The sequence below is a fragment of the Symsagittifera roscoffensis genome, chromosome 2 (assembly GCF_963678635.1).
Source record: "Symsagittifera roscoffensis chromosome 2, txSymRosc1.1, whole genome shotgun sequence".
NCBI lineage: Eukaryota > Metazoa > Xenacoelomorpha > Acoela > Convolutidae > Symsagittifera > Symsagittifera roscoffensis.
The window spans coordinates 76,520,477-76,540,672 of record NC_087063.1 but is presented as its reverse complement, the minus strand read 5'-3'; the positions used below and the strand labels follow the sequence as shown (position 1 = coordinate 76,540,672).

General features: G+C 33.4%; 1 protein-coding gene across 1 annotated transcript in view; it reads right to left on the bottom strand.

Annotated features, from left to right (window-relative positions):
• LOC134839372 (trimethylamine monooxygenase-like) overlaps positions 1-20,196 on the bottom strand; it is a gene marked incomplete in the record, with an annotated part of 48,380 nt that overhangs the window by 11,931 nt on the left and 16,253 nt on the right.

Genomic DNA, 20,196 nt, shown 5'->3' with positions numbered 1-20,196 from the left:
TAAAAATTGCGTCTTCTGGTTGAAAATTGCATTTTTTCGGAAAAATGAAAAAACGATGAGTCATCAATTAAAAAGTTTGATTTTTATTATTTTTCTCAAATATTTAGCATGATGATGAATACTTGTATTTTTTCAACATGATCATTTTTGGAGACAACAGTATCAATGATCAAATGGTATCTCCAATTTGTAGAAAAAGAAAAAAATTAGTGCTTTTTTTTCCTTTTTGTAATTAAAAAATCAAATTTTTAACTAAAAAACATTAAAAAAAATAAGTATTTTTGTCAAAAAGTTGGTTTTAAACATCTTTTATACTATTTTTCATTATGTTTAATTTGTATGATAACTATTTGAATAAACATATGACAACATAAGTTTTCATCCAAAATTATTTTTTTACAGTTTCTTTTTTGACGTTAATTATCTTTTTTCAAAAAACGAAATTGATTTTTTTAATCTTGTTTTCTAAAAATTAGCATATATATGGATGCTTTTCAGTTTTTTCTCAAGATCACTAATGTAAATAAGAACTTCAATGTTAATATGTTTAATCCTAATTGTGGAAAAAATGAACAAATTTTTTGTTTTTAATTGAAAAAAAATAGTCAATTTATTAAAAATAAATGATTTTTTAAACTTCAATTTTTAAAGGCTTTTGAAATAAATTTTTAATCAGAACCCAATCGTGTGATAATTAATGAACAAATACAAGATACAAACTCAAACTCAATTTTAAAGTTAAATTATTATACACAATAAATACAAACAAAAATCAATAAAACTCAACCTCAGTTTCAAAGTTATATAAGGTCCAAATACTCCTGCGCTTTCTCTAGTGTTGTTAACTTCTTTTTTTTCTTTGGCGCTAGACAGAGAGAAGGGGTTAAGTTTTCCATGTGGTTGCTCACAGTAGCCTCAGGGGTACGCTTTGGAGTTGAGCAACCCGGTTCGTCAAGCCATGGTGATACTACAGGGGAAGGATCAGCTTTCGGGGTAACTACTGATGGTGATTCAATCTGTTCCATTCCCCATAAACGATCAAAAAATTCGATTTCTTCAAAGTATTCTAACTGGTTTTCACACATCGGAGTAACATCACAATCGTATTTATACAAAATTTTTTTTACTGGTTTTGATAAAGTTGAAATATCAACCTGAAGAGCAAGAGGCTCGTCAGGATCCGTATATTTACCAGAATTTGTAAGGTAACTCAAATACTTTATATTCAGTTCTTCGTCTTTCTTTGAAATTTTTAAGGAAAGTTTACTGAATAAATGTAAAAAATTTTTGGGAATCATAACGTGATGAGTACAAGTCCACTCATCAGAATTGAAACTTTTTTGTTCGTTAATTATTGCTACAAAATTACCGTGAACGGTTTCATAAAAAATGGTTCTTTCGTGATTGGAATATCCGGCAATAATATAACAAAGCATTTTTGAAGAAAAGTTGGAAGAAAATGACAAACGTAACGCGGAGAGAAATGAAACTTAAATGAATTGTGAAAACGCCTCAAGAGATTAAAATAGGGATTGGTTCTTCTAAAATTAGAAATTTCAAGACCTCCTATGTAGTTTTTAATCAGTTTAATAAGGGAGGGCGTGTAAAATATTTATGTTACCTTGCGTGGTATTCTATGTTTATCTAAATTGCATTCAAACAAATAGCTTGTATCAAAAATAACGTTTAAACATTGTGACCTTTAACACCCATTAAAATTCTTATCAGTTGTACATGCACAAAATAATTATCCATTTGAACTAAATTGCAATCCAATATCTTTGCGATATAAAGTACATGTGTATATAAATTAAAATAGATACAACGCTTTCTTTTGCAGACATATACAATCAATCGGAACCATTCATTTCTTTCTATTCAGTTTTGAATCAAGTTACTTTGAAAATTTACTCGTTACAATGAATAAAACCAAAACAAGCACCACAGCAAATGCAGATAAAGATTTTGGCGATTGCTATTTTGATATTTCGGAAAACAGTAAAAGACTAGTGCGTGCTACATTGAAAACATATGACCAAACTGGAACTTATGTATTCCTGAAAGTTTTCAAAAAAGCAACTGAAGGCGCTGAATTTGAATGTGTACAAAGACTTTCCTTAAGCAGCGAAGAATTTTCAAAATTACTAAAGTCGGGAAAGTCAATCCGAGCGCAAACAAGTGAAATTTCTGATACTGTTGAAAACAAAGACAAACCACAATCTAACTGTAAACGAGCCAGGAAATCTCAACTTTCCTCGAACACAAACGATTTCAAGCACGACTCGAATTAATTTTCCTTTACAAAATGGCAGAAGCTATGTTCGAAGTTGTGTTACCTGATTATTTCAAAAAATTGCAACCAAATTTAAAATTTGTTATCACTGAAAAAATTCCTAATTTATCTACTTTTAAAAATTATGCTTTTGGAAGCCACTTCAAATCTGAATTTTGCCCTTTTTCAGTCGAAAATGAAAAAAAAATTCATTACCATATATTGATTCAAGTAGATTCAGAGGAACAATTAAACCAATTTTTTCCTTCCCAAAAATGTTTCAGTGTTCCTTGTTTTTTCACTTGCTTCAAATACTTAGTTTCTCCTGCTAAAGATGTCAAAGGAAACGGTGAGTTATTTGACAAGCTTAAACTAGCTCTCACTTATTCAGCACAACCTGTTGCAGCCAATCTCGATTTGTTAGATTTCACTGCAATCAAAAAACGTTTACCCAATTTATTGCTTTCTGCAACATCATCTAACAAACAAACTTCACCAAATCAAAACGTTTCAAGAAATCTCCGGCCGTTGGGGGACAGAAACGAATTGATAATACAGTTACGCCTGCTGCATCGTCGACGTCAAACAAATCCGTAAGAATTTCGACTTCAGTTTCAAAGAAACATACAGAAAGCAGACATGTTCAAACAGATGAGATGAATACAGAAACTTTGAAAAGATTTGAAAGTTTAATTAATGGACCTCATTCTACCGCTTTTTGCAAAATAATGGATATTTTGACAAGTGGATATGGAAAACTTGATGTAGATACTGATGTGCTATTTGTGAAATTTATTGTTGAAGAGAAAGTTAAGTTTTAATTGATACTTTTCATTATTCCCTTTTTATTATATTGAGTTCAGTAAACATGATTTCAGCTTTCGATTTAAAACTCATTCATGAAATTTTTATAGACTTAAAATCACAATATCCAGACAAATCAGTCAGATTTCAGTATTTTTTAGCCACTTGTTTGTATTTGGATGCTGATATTAATTTTGATTTTGTTTTGAAAAACAGACCATATGGTGGTTTAATTGGAATAGACAATTCGTCGCTCGACAAACACTTGAAACATTTCAAATTTCTTAGAATACATGCTATATTGCATGACGCAGCGGGATATTTGCAAGAAAAAAATCATACCGGTCCTGGGTACACATATGTTTTGCCTTGTCCAATAAAAAACTGTTACCTGGGTCACGTGACAGGTATTGCGTTTTGCTTATTTCTTAAAGCATTCAAACCAAAGTCATTTCGTTTGTTGGAATGTTGAGTGAAAGTCATGTTAACGCAAAGAAAGAAAACTAAAAATTTGTTTTTCAACCATCTCATTATTTTAGATATTGAGGGATTTAAATGTGGCAAGAAACCTTTGATCATAAAGGAACTTTCCGTTTGCTCTGCTAATACAATTGATACAATTCATTTTCTGCCACCAACCCAATTCAACAATTTATCAAAAGAAGAGAAAAAAGCGTACAATTGGGTATCTAAATTTCTACACGGGCTTCGTTGGGACGAAGGTGAATACCCTTACTCATACTTGGATCAAATTTTCGACAGCATTCGTTTGAGGAACCCAAATTCCCATTTTTTTGCTAAAGGTACACAAAAATCTGTTTTATTAGCTGAATACTTGAAATTACCCGTGACAAATTTGGAAGATTTTGGCTGCCCAAAGATTGAACAGTTATTGGGTCAAGAAAAACATATTTGCAAACGACATTCTCATTTACTTCCCTCACATCAATTATTAAAGCATTGTACCCGTAGAAAATCCAAAGTTTTTTTCGATTGGTTACAAAATGAACTGTCCAATGATGCAAACAACCTTATCTCCAAATTTGTTGGTTTACGCTTCAATGACTAATCAGAGTCCTGAAAACAATTTAACAACAAGAATTAAAGTTACTCTTACGCGGACAGGCATATTAGATTGTCGAGGAAAACCTTTCCTGCAAAAACTCGAACAAATTACACTGAACGATATCGAAATCGACAATTTACGGAAATTTTTTACAGTTCTTGACTACTTTCACCTGTACAATGTCCAGACTCCAGGAATTTCGCCAGTCAATTCCGTTGTTCAATCTCAACCTGGAAGGGCTGCAACCTCAGCTGGGAGAGAGAAGACAAATCTATTTGCATGACCATCAGCTTCCAGCTGAACTGAAAGAATTAGTCAAAACTGATAACGTTGAGGAAATACATTTAGTTCAAGCCACTATCAGAGTTGCTGCTCATTTTGTTGTAAAGTTCAAATCTAATTGTAACCATGACAAATCCACAAAATATGAGTTTTTCTTCATTGAACGAGGAGTTGATTTGCCTGTTGAACCGAAATGACGAATCACATACATATACCAAGTTTTGTGAATCATAATAAATATATTTATTGATTGTCTTCATTTTCTTTTGATCTTGTGTGATTACTAGTTGCTAACATGTCGTGTTTGAAAATTCAAAATTTCAAAAAAATATTTTTGCCAAAAGAAAACACACAAAATGTGAGTTTAACAGGTGAGAATTTACCAAAAGAGTTATTAGACGAAATCAGTACCGGAAACATAGAAAAAATTGTTCGGATACTTCTGACAGACAAAAACATAGCACGATATATAATAAAATACAAACCAAACGGCAATAGATCAGAGAGAAAAAAAGGCGATTGGTATGCAGTTGTAGCTATCAACCTTGATACAAATAAGCAAAAAAAGTCTTCCAGTAAACATGGAAATTGAAGAAACCACCACTGTTGAGAACAATGATTGCGACTTTGTAGACATTGGTGGTGCCGAACAGTCTTTATCTCACGAAAACAGATCTTGGAAATTTTGTAATTCTGTTTCTCTTCCGTCTGCAGAAGTTGTCTTTTTCACACAAGTCTGTTTCATTTTCATTTTGCTCTCTTTATCTATTTCAAAATTGTCTTTTTACAATCTTAGTTGTGACGAGACTGCCATTTGGCTTTCAATACTATCCAGTACAGTTGGTTACATGTTACCCAATCCCAAGTTATAATAATGAATAAGATCATTTCAACAAAAGATCGTCTGTTTATGTCCGTTTCAGGTCCCTCGGGATCTGGCAAAACTGATTTAATTTTTCAAATGTTTCTCAAAGGTACATTCTATCCATCATATAACAAGATATTTTATTTTTATCTTCACGATCAACCCAAATACCGTTCCTTTGTTTCTCACAACAAATTTGATATTGAATTTATAAAATTGTCCAGCTTTGAAATTGTTAATAACTTACGGGATTGTATGATTGTCTTTGATGATACCTGTGAAGAAATTTTTAATGAAAAAGATTTTGTTAAATTAGCTACAGCAGGCCGACATAAAAATGTTCATGTTATTTATGTCAAGCACAATTTATTTCAGCAAAGTAAGCAATCACGTACAATAGATTTGAATACAACTCACTTAATTTTGTTCAAATCACCTCGAGACATTCAACAAATTGATTATTTAGGCAGACAGTTGAATAATGCAAAATTCCTCCATCATGCGTATCAGTTGGCAACGAAAGAAGATTTCGGTCATCTGTTGATAGACTTGGATCCCAAAACTTCAGAATGTCTTCGTTATTCAACAAACATAGTTCGACCATCACCAACCATTTTCTATTTACCATCCTCAAAAGCAGTTATCACATCTCTTGAAAATGAAAGAGAAAGAATTATGTATATTGAAGCACATGCTGAATAGTCGCTATTGTAGATCAATTTTGACAGGAGCTGATTCAAATTTTATTAGATTTCTTTGCGATTGTTTTGTGAATGTTTTTCTGGGACATGTTCCAGCTAACAAAAGTTTCATCGAGAGTAAGAAAATACCATTTGGAAAAATTGTTGACCCTAAGTTTAGTATCCGAAGAGATCTAAACCCTCCTCTTCGAAGACTCGATCGACAACTCTCAAACCCAAAACCAAGCAATCCGACAAAAGAAAAACCCAGAAAAAAGAATTTTTTCCCACCACCAACGACGACGATGACGACGATGATAAAAACTATGAAAGCAGTAAAGAATCGTTTGCGACGACGTCAACAAAAAAATGGAAATCCTACTATCAGTGAAGAAAAGAAACTCAAATTACTCTACACGAAAGGTCCAGCTGCATTTGGTAGCGTTAAAAATTTAACAAATGCTAGTCAACTCTCACCAAAAAAAGTTTAAAAATTTCTGAGATCTCAATCATCACATACAAAGTATGGATTGTTTCGTAAAACATATCCTCGGCTAAAAGTGATTGTTAACGATATCAACGAAATTTGGTCTCTTGACTTGGCTTATGTTGATAAATTGGCTAAATATAACCGAGGGGTACGATATTTGTTAGTTGCTGTCAATTGTCTCTCTCGCTACTTACGAGCGGAACCCCTGAAGACCAAATATGCTAAGGAAACAACCGAAGCTTTCAAAAAAATGATCAAAACAAAACAACCAAAAAAAGTTTGGGTTGACAAAGGCACCGAGTTTAAAGGAGAGTTCGAAAAGTTATGTACTAAACGAGAAATCATCAAATACAATACTAACAGTGAAAAAAAATCTGCGTTTGCCGAAAGAAACATTCGATCGCTGAAAAGTATTATGTACAAATACTTGGAGTTTGAATGGACTTACAGTTATATTGAAAAATTAAAAAATTTTGTTCAAACGATTAACTCACGCGTTAATAGAGTAACAAAATTGGCTCCAAACAAGGTCACAAGAAAACATGTACCTGCTTTAGTTTCATTAATTGCAAACAGTTCATCGAAGTTGGTACAGAAACCAAAATTTTATGTTGGTGACTATGTGCGAATAGCGAAGACTGACTTGCCTTTTAGAAAAGGTTACAAGCAGATTTTACAGACGAAGTTTTTGAAATAGTTGCCATTCCTACTGTAAACCCTCCAACATACGGTCTCATTGATGCGGAAAAGGAAGAAATCAGCGGAAAATTTTATGAAAAAGAACTTAGTTTAATTGGAAACAAAGCTGATTATAACGAAAATGGGCAGTGATGAGTTTACTGTACATTTGATTTCAACAGCATCAATGGATTATTTCCCAGACGACACTTTGGCCAGTTTTAGAAATTTTTGTAAAGAAGAAATAGCTTTAGACGGAGATTGGAGAGTTGCTCTCTCAGAAATAATTTTCCCCACAAAATTAAACAATGTTACTGATGAGGAATTTACGTACTTCAGAGCATCCGAAGTAGTAGCCAGTAAATCCAACGCTGGCAATCGGAATACAATTTCCAGACCCTACTATGGCGAAAAATTTTTTATCAAATCAGGAGAGTACACTTTTATAGAACAATTGATTAATGAGATAAAAACAAAACTCAAAGACAAAATTCATTTTGATGCGAGTCCTCAAGAAATCACGAATAGCATGAGCATTTGGATGAACGCAAATGAAGGAATCTCATTCCCAAGTCCCCAAATACCCAGTCTGTTAGGCTACAATGCAAAGCTTGATGAGAACGGTGAATATCACATTGGTTACAAATAGATACCCTCCTTCGATGCATCTTATGAGGGAAACGAACTGTACGAATCTCATTTCCCATATGACTTATCAAGTGGGACAAGTCTAATTTTTGTCTATATTGACATTATTCAATACCAAACTGTTGGTGATGCAAAGGCCCCATTGTTACGCGTCATTGATTCAAATAGACGCATCAAAAACGGTAGTGCCTGCAGCATTGAACCTAATCATCGAAAAAACTTCACTAATTTAGACTACAAAAAATTATTCACTTCATCTGTACAATCAATATCGGTACAGTTGCGCACAGAACCTGGAAGACTAGTGCCCTTTGCAGGAACTGGTAAAGTTGTGTTGACTCTAAAATTCAAGCGCTTTGATTGAAAACCAATGGAACAATATTATGCAAAGCAAGCTTCACTTCCTCATTTCTCTGGACACTATCGACAACGCGGCAGTGGATTTGGCGCTTTGGCTGCTGGTATTGGTCGTGTTGCTATACCGTTTGCACGACGGGTTATTCTACCGGCTGCGAAAAAACTGGGCAGAGAACTTTTGATGAGTGCAGCGCCAGAACTAATTGATGTCGCTATGAAAAAGAAGTCTCCTAAACAAGCATTGAAAAACACTGTCACAAAAACTGCAAGAAAACAACACGGTGGTGGTAGACGTCGTCGTCGAAAGACACCAATGAATGGATTACAAAGAAGAAGGTCAGTAGGGGCTCGAAAAAGAAAAACAACCATTCGAAGAAAAACCAGACCAGTGAGAAGTCGAGCAGATTTTTTCTCAAACATAAAAAAAGATCGCTAATTTGTTACCCAATGAAGCTACCCATAGCTCTCTGGATTTGTTTGAAAAACAACCTCTTTTGATTACTTTTGAAAACGCTTTTGATCAAAAAATTGGACCTGTCTATTCACCTAATGGACCAATGCTTGAATTTGAAATCACCGGTGACCGTAATAATTTTGTTGACCTGCAAAAAATTTATTTGGAAATACGATGCAAAGTAACGCAATCAAATGGAGCTGATCTGCGATACGACAACACTGATCCTACTGTGTCTGATTCACCGTTCCTCGTAAACAACTCCCTGTATTCCCTTTTCTCTGACTGTACCCTCTCTGCTAATGGACTCAAAATCTCAAATGCCAATAGTAATTTTGCGCATAAAAGCTTTATTGGAACAGAATTTTCTAACAGCAAAGGAGCCAAGGACTCATGGCTTAAGTGTCAGGGATATCGTTTTGAAAACAATCCCGCTGCAATAGATGCAGCTGATTACACATCTCAACGAGAACTGGTCCGTGAATCGAGGGAAATTTGGTTCTATGGACCCGCTGGAGTGACAAGCATTTGTTGAGCGGTGTTACCCTCAGACTTTCCTACAGACGTTCTCATGAAGACTTTCTCTTTATATCGGAAGATGCTGCCAAGCACTACAAGCTGCAAATACTCGAAGCAAACCTATATGTTAGAAAAATGACTGTGACTGACCATGTGCTCTCTGCCATTGAATCAACTTTGCTCAAAACTCCTGCGAACTACCCATATCAAGAAGAAATTACAAAAACATTTCTTGCAACAGCTGGTCAGCGCAGCTGGCAACAGAAAGATATTTTTGCTCGTGAACCGGTGAGACAAATTATCATAGCATTGAACACAAATATTGCATTTCTAGGAACAAACCGAACGAATACTTTTCATTATCAAAAATTTGGATTGGAGCAAGTTACTTTGAGACGAAATGGTTTACCAATAGCAAGTACACCAATCAGTACACAAGATCATAAGCGTCTCTTCTTCAACACACTATCAGCGCTGGGTTTGTTGCACTGCGGGCTGGGAATCACTCTGGATAACTACCAACAGCACTTTATTATGTGTTTTGATCTCACTAGCACACAGCAGGCAGCTAATGACTTCTTGCATCCAGAACTTACTAACTGCTCAGTTTCACTCGATCTTCAATTCTCAAACACTTTGACAGCAAACCTGGAAATTTTTGTTTGGGGTATACGCTCATCCAATGTATTTATTACCTCCGACCGCAAAGTTACAAAGAACGTCCTTCCCATTTCGATAGTCTGAAAATGGATGAAACCCAGTTGCAGGACCTCATTCAGAATTGTAAACACCTGAAATATAAGTTTTTTGGAGTATTTGCAGCCGACAATTTTCCACCTCACATCCCAAACAATATCTTTATGATTGTGAACACTTCAAAATCAGATTCTCCGGGGACACATTGGATTGTGATATGCAACATGAGAAATGTTTTATACTTCGCTGATCCTCTCGGTCTTCCTCTTTGGCAGTACACCAATCTGTATAAACGATTGAACGAGAATTTTCATCAGGTGACTGAATTGATGACATACTTTCCCATGCAAGACTCAAACTCTACCATGTGCGGTTCTTTTTGTATTTATATTGCACATTTGATTTTTGATAAAAACTTTAATGGTGATGCTTCTGATTTTGTTTACATAACTGATCATGTTTTGAAACGTTTCCTAACTCACATGCTTACCCATTAACTAACCATTTAATATAGTTGATTTATACAATTTACAATTTAATTTTGAACAATACATTCTTTTAGTAATTGAAATTTTACCCAATTGTTAACTGAATAGCAGTAATGCGAGAAGTTAAGCTTTTTATCAAAATGAGAAAAAAAGTACAAAATCGATCTATGGGGGGATATCACCATACCAGCAACTGTTGCCTCCTTTCATCACAATTTCCGGACGGGTTTCGAAACGCCGCCTTTCGGCTGAGAGTCGAGCGCCATGCGTTTTCCTCTACTCGGACCCCAAGAAATTTTGTTCCACTTCAAGTTAGGTACAAGTCTTAGAAATGGTTGCAGCAAAATTAATGGGCACTTTTGGCTTTCATCGGTGTTCTCGTTTTTCAAGATCTTTAGCCACTTCAACCTTTTAGCTCTTTCAATCTTTCTATAAAATCAAAGCTTTTGTCATAGATTTCAGACGTTTATTTTTCAGTCTCCTGTAGACACGGAAAATGGAAATGTCGAAATTTTCAAGCCAATTTCATTATTTTAGAGTTTTCAGTGTTTCGTAATTTTTCCTTATTTTTTAGCTTCATTTGGCTTAAATTAATTTTTCATTCTTATTTTGGTCAAATTGATTATTAATTTTTGCCTAAATAGAGGTGGCGGCCGCCGCACTTGACGAATTTTCTTTTCTTCGAGATTCAGCAATAAAACATGCATTTTTGAAGGAAATCGTTCACCGCAGCCAACAGTTAAGCTACGCTGCCAAAATCTTGTGCTTTCCTATATACCATATAGTTTGGTCGCATATAATAGGTATATAACGTCATTTTACATGTAAACAAACCAATACCCCCAAACTTTAGAAGGGAAAACATGCACCGATCAAAACCTAATTCCATTCCCGTTTCCACAACGTTCAGTGGGAATACTCAATAATATACCGAAGTTTTACATGAGGACTATTAGGTATAAAATTATACATGGTGACAATTAGGATTATTACATAGTGACCATTAGGTATAAAATTATACATGGTGACAATTAGGATTATTACATGGTGACCATTGCTGATCATTTAATACATGGTGACCATTATGATTTATACCTAATGGTCATCCATGTATGACAACCCCCCCCCCCCCCCCCCCCGATCCTAACGCACTATATGCATACTACTAAGGCGAGTACTCCGCTGTTCCTCCGATACGTAGTGCACGAACTGCTTGACAGACAGGACTTAAGAATGATAAACTTCCAGAATGCTGAATCGCTCTCAATTAAGTGGTTCATATCTTAGGTTTTTCTTTCCTTGCAGTAAAAAAAGATACTTACCAAATAGAATTCCCACAGAAATTTATAGAGCAGAAAATGAAGATGAAGTTTTGGGTCTGCAAATAACTTATCCTCTTCGCCATGTACGGAAATCCTTTCCCCAGAAAACAGCATAAAGGGAGTTGTGGGTGTTGTTGAACTGGTTGCAGCAAACGTGTTTCTAAAGAACATATTTTGTTTCCCATTCTGACTATTGAAATGTATTAAAAAGAGTTTGTTCCTTCAATTGCCTATTCTAAACTTTGATGGGAACAAGACATTACAAAATTGGAAACTCCAACAACAGACGCTCAAAAAAATTGCTCACTAAAAAAAACAAAAATTGCTTTTCGAAATTCATTGAAGACAAAAAATGTATGTCTCATATATTTTCACATCAAAATTTAGCATTATAGGATATTTTTAGCTATAGCAGTTATTGTAATTGCAAACAGTTATCAGGAAAAAGGCTAAAAGTTAAATAAAATACAATCTTCTCCGTAAAAATGTACCATAAGTTGTCACAGTGTAATTGTATTTAAATAATCATAAGGAATTCTTATTAGATTTCACTTTGAAGTCAAAAGTTTTTCCAAAAAATGCGTAGGCGAGTTTTAATCAATTTGTAACTGATCTTTTAAAAAATAGTTTTTCAATTTGTTTACCTTTTCATCTTCCAGCAAGGAATTGCTTTTTGTTCTTTGGATTAGGTCAATTTCATTATTTTCATATTCAATTTCCTATCAAATCGGCTTTTTTTTTGTTTTCTGAAAAAACAGTTTTTTGCAATCAAGAAACATGGAAAGTGTTTAAAGGATATACTTGAGCTCCAGATCGGACAATGAATCAAATTTCGCATCACTGCAGCATGTTTAGCACTAACTGTTTTTCAATTGATATGGTTAAGTTTGATGATAAAGCACTTAGGAGAACTGCTGAGCAGTGTAGTTGACTCATGACACGTATTTTCTAAAATGAAAAAATCATGTTCTGCTTTTGAGTGATTTTTTATTGTTTGTAATGTTTTCATTTTACAATTTTCTGGAATGTTAAGAACTGGTCCAGAATCACTCCTTGATACCAAACTTCCATTTTCTCTCAACGAAAAAATTCATCCAACAAATTTTTTCTTCTTCGACCCTTTTCTTCTGTTAAGTTCTCTTTTCGTGGCATTGTGTTTATGAGAATAGGATTGGAAAAAATTGTGATGTTTTATGCAGTATTCTTCCAAATTTTGCAGCGCCAGGTCATGGTGTTCACATAAGAGTTATAAGTCTTGTTGCACTATAAGTCTTGTTGACATGTTGCACTACTTTTCAAAAGTCGAGTTAATGCTTATTTAGATCGTTAATGTACAGGCTAAAAGTGAGCGGTACGAGTACAGTTCCATGTGGAACCCCATGCTGAAAAAAAAACAAATTGATTCAATATTGTTGACAGTTGCTTTCTGTTGACGATAGTTTATGAATTATTTTACCATATAATTGCACTTTCGGAATAATCTTATTTATTATATCCAACTTGTAATTTTCACAAGCTTTTTTAAAAATTTATGTGCATTATTAGGTTGCGTCGGTTGTTCAATAGAAAATTTTAAACCCGAATTTAGTGTTGCAAATGAGATTGTTGTTCATTAAGAGTGTTATTTGGAGATAATTAGCTGAAAGTGGTCATTTAATTGATTGAATAATTGTTTCTCGAAGACCTTCGATTGCGTTCCAGTTTTTGAAATTGGACCGTAGTCATCTGGATCTTCTGGATCGTATTTTTTTTAAAAGTTGGTGTAACCACCGCTTCTTTGAAAGACTCTGTGTGTTGCCTTCTTCAGGATTTTAATAAGAAGGAACGTCAGATCTATGAGATTTATTTTTGCATCCAATTTTCAGAGCTCATGATGGAAAATCAGATGAGCCAGGCAATTTTTGACAGTAGGATTTAGTTACTCTTTTTTACTTTCAATATTTGTGAAGAACTTGACTGAAAATTTGTTTTTGATTGATAAAGTAAAGGTTTTCTCTCAGATTTCTTGGATTTTTTTCATTTTTTAAACGAAGTATCATACTGAAGTAACATTAATTCTGAAGAGGTTTGCCACTCTAAAATTCTTTGTATGTGATTTTCGAAAAAAAAATCTATTAGAAGCTAATTGTTTTTTGATAATTTCTTTGATTTTTTGTGTCCTTGATATGTTTGCATTTTTTTCATCGAGAACAACTGTGAAACACGTTGATCGCCCGTGTAATTTATTCTCTATTTATCATTTCGGACGTATATGCTTTTAAGCTGTCCATATATTTTTATTGCTCTGCAACAATTTAGCTTTAAACCCTGCACATGTCATCTGGAGTGATTTGATCATAAAAGTTGCCCCAGTTTTTTCTGCTAAGAATGATTTGACTTTCTCAATTAAGTATTTAGTTTTATCGTAATTTGTGCATTTACGGGGACTATTTTCCGGCTAAATGGTCTGTTATAATTGAAGAAATCTGCCAGATTGATCTTTTATACTGTAATCAGTGATTATGTAGTCTATCAGAATTCTTGAATGTGCTGATGTTGTTTCACAGGTCATTTCGAGGTTATACGGGAATAAAACATTATCTGCGTTTGATATTCCAAAGTTTATCTCCTAAGAGGATAATTCGGCTAAATTATGAACAAATTAGGCCAAAAAAGCTTAAAAAAGATATTTCCATTTAAACTTAAGAAAAGTTTTTACTCCAAAAGTTTGCGAAAATTTTTCAAAATTTTCAAAAAATAATTTTTTTTTTTTTAGAAATACTGAATTTTATACATGTTTTTAGTTCGGTCACATTAGAAAGCTGCGTTAAAAACTTCAGCTTAGACCTAATTCCCCATTCCAACCGGATTTAGGGAACGTTTGATGCAAGTGAAAGCTAGTTAAAGAAGTTATCATTTAGTTTGCCAAACTAGAAGTACATTCATTCACAAATACCGTAGTGGAGAGTTAAGCGGAAGAGTGGAAAGTAGTTCAAGAAATGTGGACAATTCAAATGGCAAATCGTGGATTTAACAAATTAAATCACATAAAAAGGCTAGTTTTTATCTTAAATCATTACTCATTATTAATTGATTGCAATGTGTGGGATTTTCTTTGTTTTGATTCACAATTTCACTTTTGCCAAATTTGCCTTCTCTTGGAGAAACTAATGCAAATAATTAGCTTTTTATAGAAAAATTTTACGAAAGTTTAATTTTTGTTCCTTTTTGGAAATTTTTGGTAAAAACTAAGGGAATTGGTGAGACACACAAGTAAAAAATTAGGGTCGGGATCAGAAGAAATTTTATTGGGGAAGTTAGATTCAATCGTGGGTTATTGCATAAGAAAGCTTTGCAGGCATACTAATCACATTATTTGTTCGTAGGAGTGGCTAAAGAATTTCGAGTGCTGGATTGATTTTATTTTCTTCAGGAGTTACAATGAATTCATGGTGAGTGTTTTGTAAGAGGTTATGGAGCTTGTGGTAGAGTTTTATTTGTGAATGTTATCTAAAAAGGGGTTTTTCTAGAGGCTGGATGTAATCAACAGCTGTAAAACACATTGGTCATCCATAAAAAATGTTCTGTAATCATCATTTCGGACGTAAAATCTTTTAGCCGGTCTACATTTACTTAATGTTTTAAAAACATTAAGCTTTAAAACCCTGCACATTTCTTCTGGAGTGAATGACCATAAAATTTGTCTCAGTTTTTTCTTGCTAAGAATGTTTTGAAATTCTCAATTGAGTATTTAGTTTAATTGTAAGCTGTGCATTTTATGGGGACTACTTTCTGGCGTAATCTGAGTTCAGTATTGAATAGTGTGGATAAATGGTCTGTTTTAATTGGATAAATCTGTTCGACTGATCTTCTAAACTGTAATAAGTAATTATGTAGTATATTAGCCTTTTGGGTGTGCTGGTGCTGTTTCACTGGTCATTTCCAGGTTAAACAGTAATGAAGTTTTTTGTGCGTTAAGATAAATCAAATGTGTATCTCCTAAGAGGATGAGGTTAGAATTGTACTTGTGGATGTTTTTAGAGCTAGCCAACTCTTCGACGAATTCAAACGAGTTGACTTTGTTTGCGTTGTATGATAGTTTCAAAAGTGTTATTTCCTTGTTAATCCAATATCCTAGAAATTGAAATTTTGTTGTGTAGAAAAACAGTTGAACATTGATTATTTTAAAAAAAAGTTGTTTTGTGCGTTAATTAATTTTAACAAAGTTAGGTCCAAAAATTTACTCAAATTTAACCAGATTACCACAAAAACAGGCTCTTCTTCGGCAACCAAAAATTAAGCCGAAACCACTCGACTAAGTAATGAACAAATTAAATCAATAAACCTCAAAAAAGATTTTTCGACAATTAAACAAAATTTTTTCATTTATGCAAATTTTGAGAAACTTGATGCTCTCTAACTTTTTTCTTCATCATTTTTTGTCTATTTTTGAACAAATTAGAGAGAAACATATTTTGATTTTCAAAGTCGAAACTTTTTTCCGGATAATTTAAATCAGCTTTTACGTTTTTTTTTCTAAATATTTTATTGACTCTACCTATTGAGTTTAGGTCCGGAGAGGCATCCTCATAAAAAAATTTTGGTACACCATCTGTTCATCACGCTATCTTATTCTTGGCTGGATATATTAGTGCCAGTTCTTAGTCTAGTACCGATCTTAATCCTATTCTTATATCTACTAGAATCAATAGATTTAGTGTTTACTGGTATTTTTTACTGGAAGTGTTAGTATTAGTGGTAGGGCGATTCATACGTAGGAGCTGTGATGATGAAGGTCGATTGATTAAGCATCGAGGTGCGTTCGTGGGGTGTTTTTGTTTCATGAGGATGCGTTGTGTACGGGTGGGAGTATTACTGATGGATGATGTTGATGTTTCTGATGGTGAGGCTGAGTTAATTGGTGGATTGCAAGTTACCGGTCAGTATTATAAATTTGTTGCTCATGTGGATGAAAGCCGTCGAAGTTGTGTTCTAATTGGTCGTCTGTCATAGGGCTCGGGGTATCAGGGAGAGTGCTAGAGAGAGGGGAATTCTTTGAAAGTTGCGTAAACACAGGAGAAATTGGAATTCGAGAGGTTTTTTTACTGGAACTGAGGGAATTATTGGAGTAAAGGGTGTTGTGAGTAGTTAGTAGTGGGACTCGGTTTTGATTCGAGAACTTCATCAGGAATCTCGATAGCAGGGTTGGTTAAAGATTTGTGTGTATCCAAATCTGTTTGAATAGAATTATCGGAGTGCATGTGAGACGAGTTGGTTGCGAAAATTTAAAGCTGGGACTGAATACTGGAAAAGGAGAAGAAGTGAGGTCAGAAATGGAAATGAGAGAGTGTTGTCGCTGGAGATTGGAACAATATGAGAGGGAGCGATGGCGGCTCATCGTGGGCTAAAAACATGAGACTGTGTTGCATTTGATTGCTTTGATGGATGTGTGAAGCTAATGAAAATGTAATTCAATACTTTGTTTGTGGGACTAATTGCAAATTAGTAAGAATTGATAAATTGTGTATTTATGGTGGTGCTGTTGGAGTAGTATGTGTGTACTTTTGTGCGGTACTGTATATGTTTAGTTTTTTTGATTATTTGTTATTATATTCATTGGGTTGAGATTTTAGTTTTTTTTTTGTTGTGGTTGAAAAAAATTCCAAAAAATCCGGTGAATAACATTCTTGCCCCGCTGGCCATGTTATCCAAAAAAACCATTTCATCATATTAACTAACTTGAAACATTTTGGCGCAAGAATATCATCAGAAAATTGATTTTGTTCAAAATGATTTGCTTTATAAAAATAACTTAGAGTTTTTGAAAACTTCGTCGATTGAATAGCTGGTGTAGGAAAACTGTAACGTTACCGAAAGGTAACCATTTTAAAAAACAAACTGCTTGTTTTGAATTTTAATCCATTGATTGGCCGCAGAGTATAAACTAAATTTCTAGCCATCGAAGTCATTTCATGGTTCAAAATGAAATTTTTCAAGGTTTCAAAGCCTAGAAAACCTGCTTGGGAAAACTTAAGTTTTGCGGCGAACCGAATCATTCTATAAACCTATTTGAATAGGTTGCTGAGGAAAACCTTGATTTTTTGCGGATCAATTCAGCTTATGAAATAACCTATATTGTTTCAAAAGTTCAAAGCTTGAATAGCTTCAACAGAAAAAAAATAAAACTTTTGCCCTAAGATTCGTTTCATGAAAAATCTTAAATTGTTCAAAAGTTGAATCGGTTGAATAGGTTTCCGAGCACAACTAAAAATTTTTTGAACTGACTCAACCTGTGAAATAGTTTCAGTTTGTTCTAAGTTTCATAGCTTGAATAGTTTGACTAAAAACAAACAAGTTTTGCGAGTTGGTTGTTTTTTTGAAAACTTTGAAAAACTTTTTGAAAGAATCATTGCTCGGATAGCTTGCTTAAAGAAATGGTATTGTATGCAAACAGATTTGGTAATACAAGAATTAGAAGTTTTTTGCCGCTTGATTCTGTCAATGAAACAAATTGAATTATTTTGTCGCTTTAATCACTTTAGAAGAAAAACATAGTTTTTTGCCAACTGGTTTGCTCTGCAGAATAGATTGGACTATTTGAAGGTTTCATTGCTTAAAACGCTGACCTAAGAAAAATGTAACCTCTATAAAAGAGTTCAGTCTAACATATAACTTGCAAAGTTTCCAGGTTTCTCTGCTAGAATGGCTTCAGTGGAAAAAAAACGCTTATTTCATGATTTAAATTGAAATCTTTCGGAGTTTTGAAATTTGAGTAGCTGGCCTCAAAAAACTTAATCCGTTTAGCGAATCAATTCGTCTATAAACTAACTTAAAATAATTCAAATTTTCATGTTTTGAAAAGCTTGCTTAAAGAAAAATTGATTTTTTCTGCAAATCGGTCTGGCCGATAAAACCACCCGTAATATTTCAAAAGTTCAATGCTTGAAAACATTCAACAGAAAAATTTAGAGTTTTGCCATCCGATTCGCTTGATCAAGTAACTTGAATTGTTTCAAAGCTAACGCGCTTGGACAACTTCAAAAATGTTTTCACAATCCAAAATTTTTCAAAATTAAAAAAACTTCATAGCTTGAATAGTTTGCTTAGAATTAGCAAATTTTTGCGACTAAGATACTGTATAAAAAAACTTGAATTGTTCTTCATGAAACAATTTGAATTATTTAAATTATTCGAATAACTGCTTTATTAAACGAAGATTCATCACTCGGATAGCTTGCAGATGAAAACTTGTATTTTTCGCAAACTCATTTGGTCTATAAGAAAAGTAAGATTATTTCGTGTCTTGAATATCTTCAATAGAAAAACACTATTTTTTTGCCAATCGCTTTGCTTTGACATTTAAATAAAATTGAAATAACTTGACATTTAAATATTTGCATAGCTGGATTAGCGAAAAAAAAAATTAATTTCGAGCACACTAATTTGCTCTCTGAAGCAAATGGTTTTTTAAAAAACGTTTCATCGCTTTAATAGTTTGCTCAGAAAAGGCTTTTTTTCGAGCTGATTCGGTCTATAAAATAACTTGAAAACATTTTTTAACTAAAATATTTCAATTTTCTCAATGAAAAAAAGTAAATTATTTCAAATTCTTAAAGTTGAAATAGCAAACTTAAAACATTTCAATTTGCTTCATAAAAAAAACTTAAATTATTTCAAAACTTTGAAGTTTGAATTATCTTGCTCAGAAAAACTTGAAGTTTAAATTATGATTCGGTTCAAAGCAAACTCAACATTTTTCAGCTTCGTAACTGGAATACTTTGCTGAAAAAAAAAATAAATTTGAAAAAACCTGAAATAATTGAAAGTTTCGCCGCTTGAATGGCTTGCTAAGAACAACATTATTTCATATTAAAAAGATTCACTCTGCGGAACAGCTTGAGAATTTTCATTTTTTTGCTTAAAAGTTTTGCATGGCAAAATTTTATTTTTTTGCCATTTGGTTTCATCTAATATAACGCGTAAAATATCTCAATATTTTATAACATGAATAGGTTGCATAGAAAAAATGTTTTTTTTTTGCGGACCGTTTCGGCATGTTTCAAAAAACTCATTGACTGATTAGCTTGCTTTAAATTTGTTGTAAACCAATTTCATCTATGAAATAACTTGGTTGTTTACAGAGTTTTATAGCTCGGCTGACTTCGATAGAAACACTTAAATTTTTTCGCGATTCGATTCAGTCATGAAATAACTTGAAATACTTTAAAATTTGATAGCTTGAATAGGTTGCTTGGAAAAACTAGAAAGTTTTGCGAATGATTCGTCGAAGAACAACTTGTAATATTTTGACAATTCATCGAGGTCAGTTGCGAGGTGATTTGGTCTATGAAATCAGTCTTTTGTCTTAAATTAATTCAACTCACATTTCACTTGAAAAAAACAAATTCGAAATATTTCAACTGTTTTAAAATTTGAATAACCATTTTACGACATTTCATTTCGCTCCATAAGAAAAACAACTTGAGTTTTAAACAACTTGAGTTTTTTAAAACCTTTTAGCTTGAGTAGCTTGCTTAGAAAAATTTAAAGTTTGCGCAAACCGATTCGGTCTAAAACTAACTTCAATTTTCTCAAG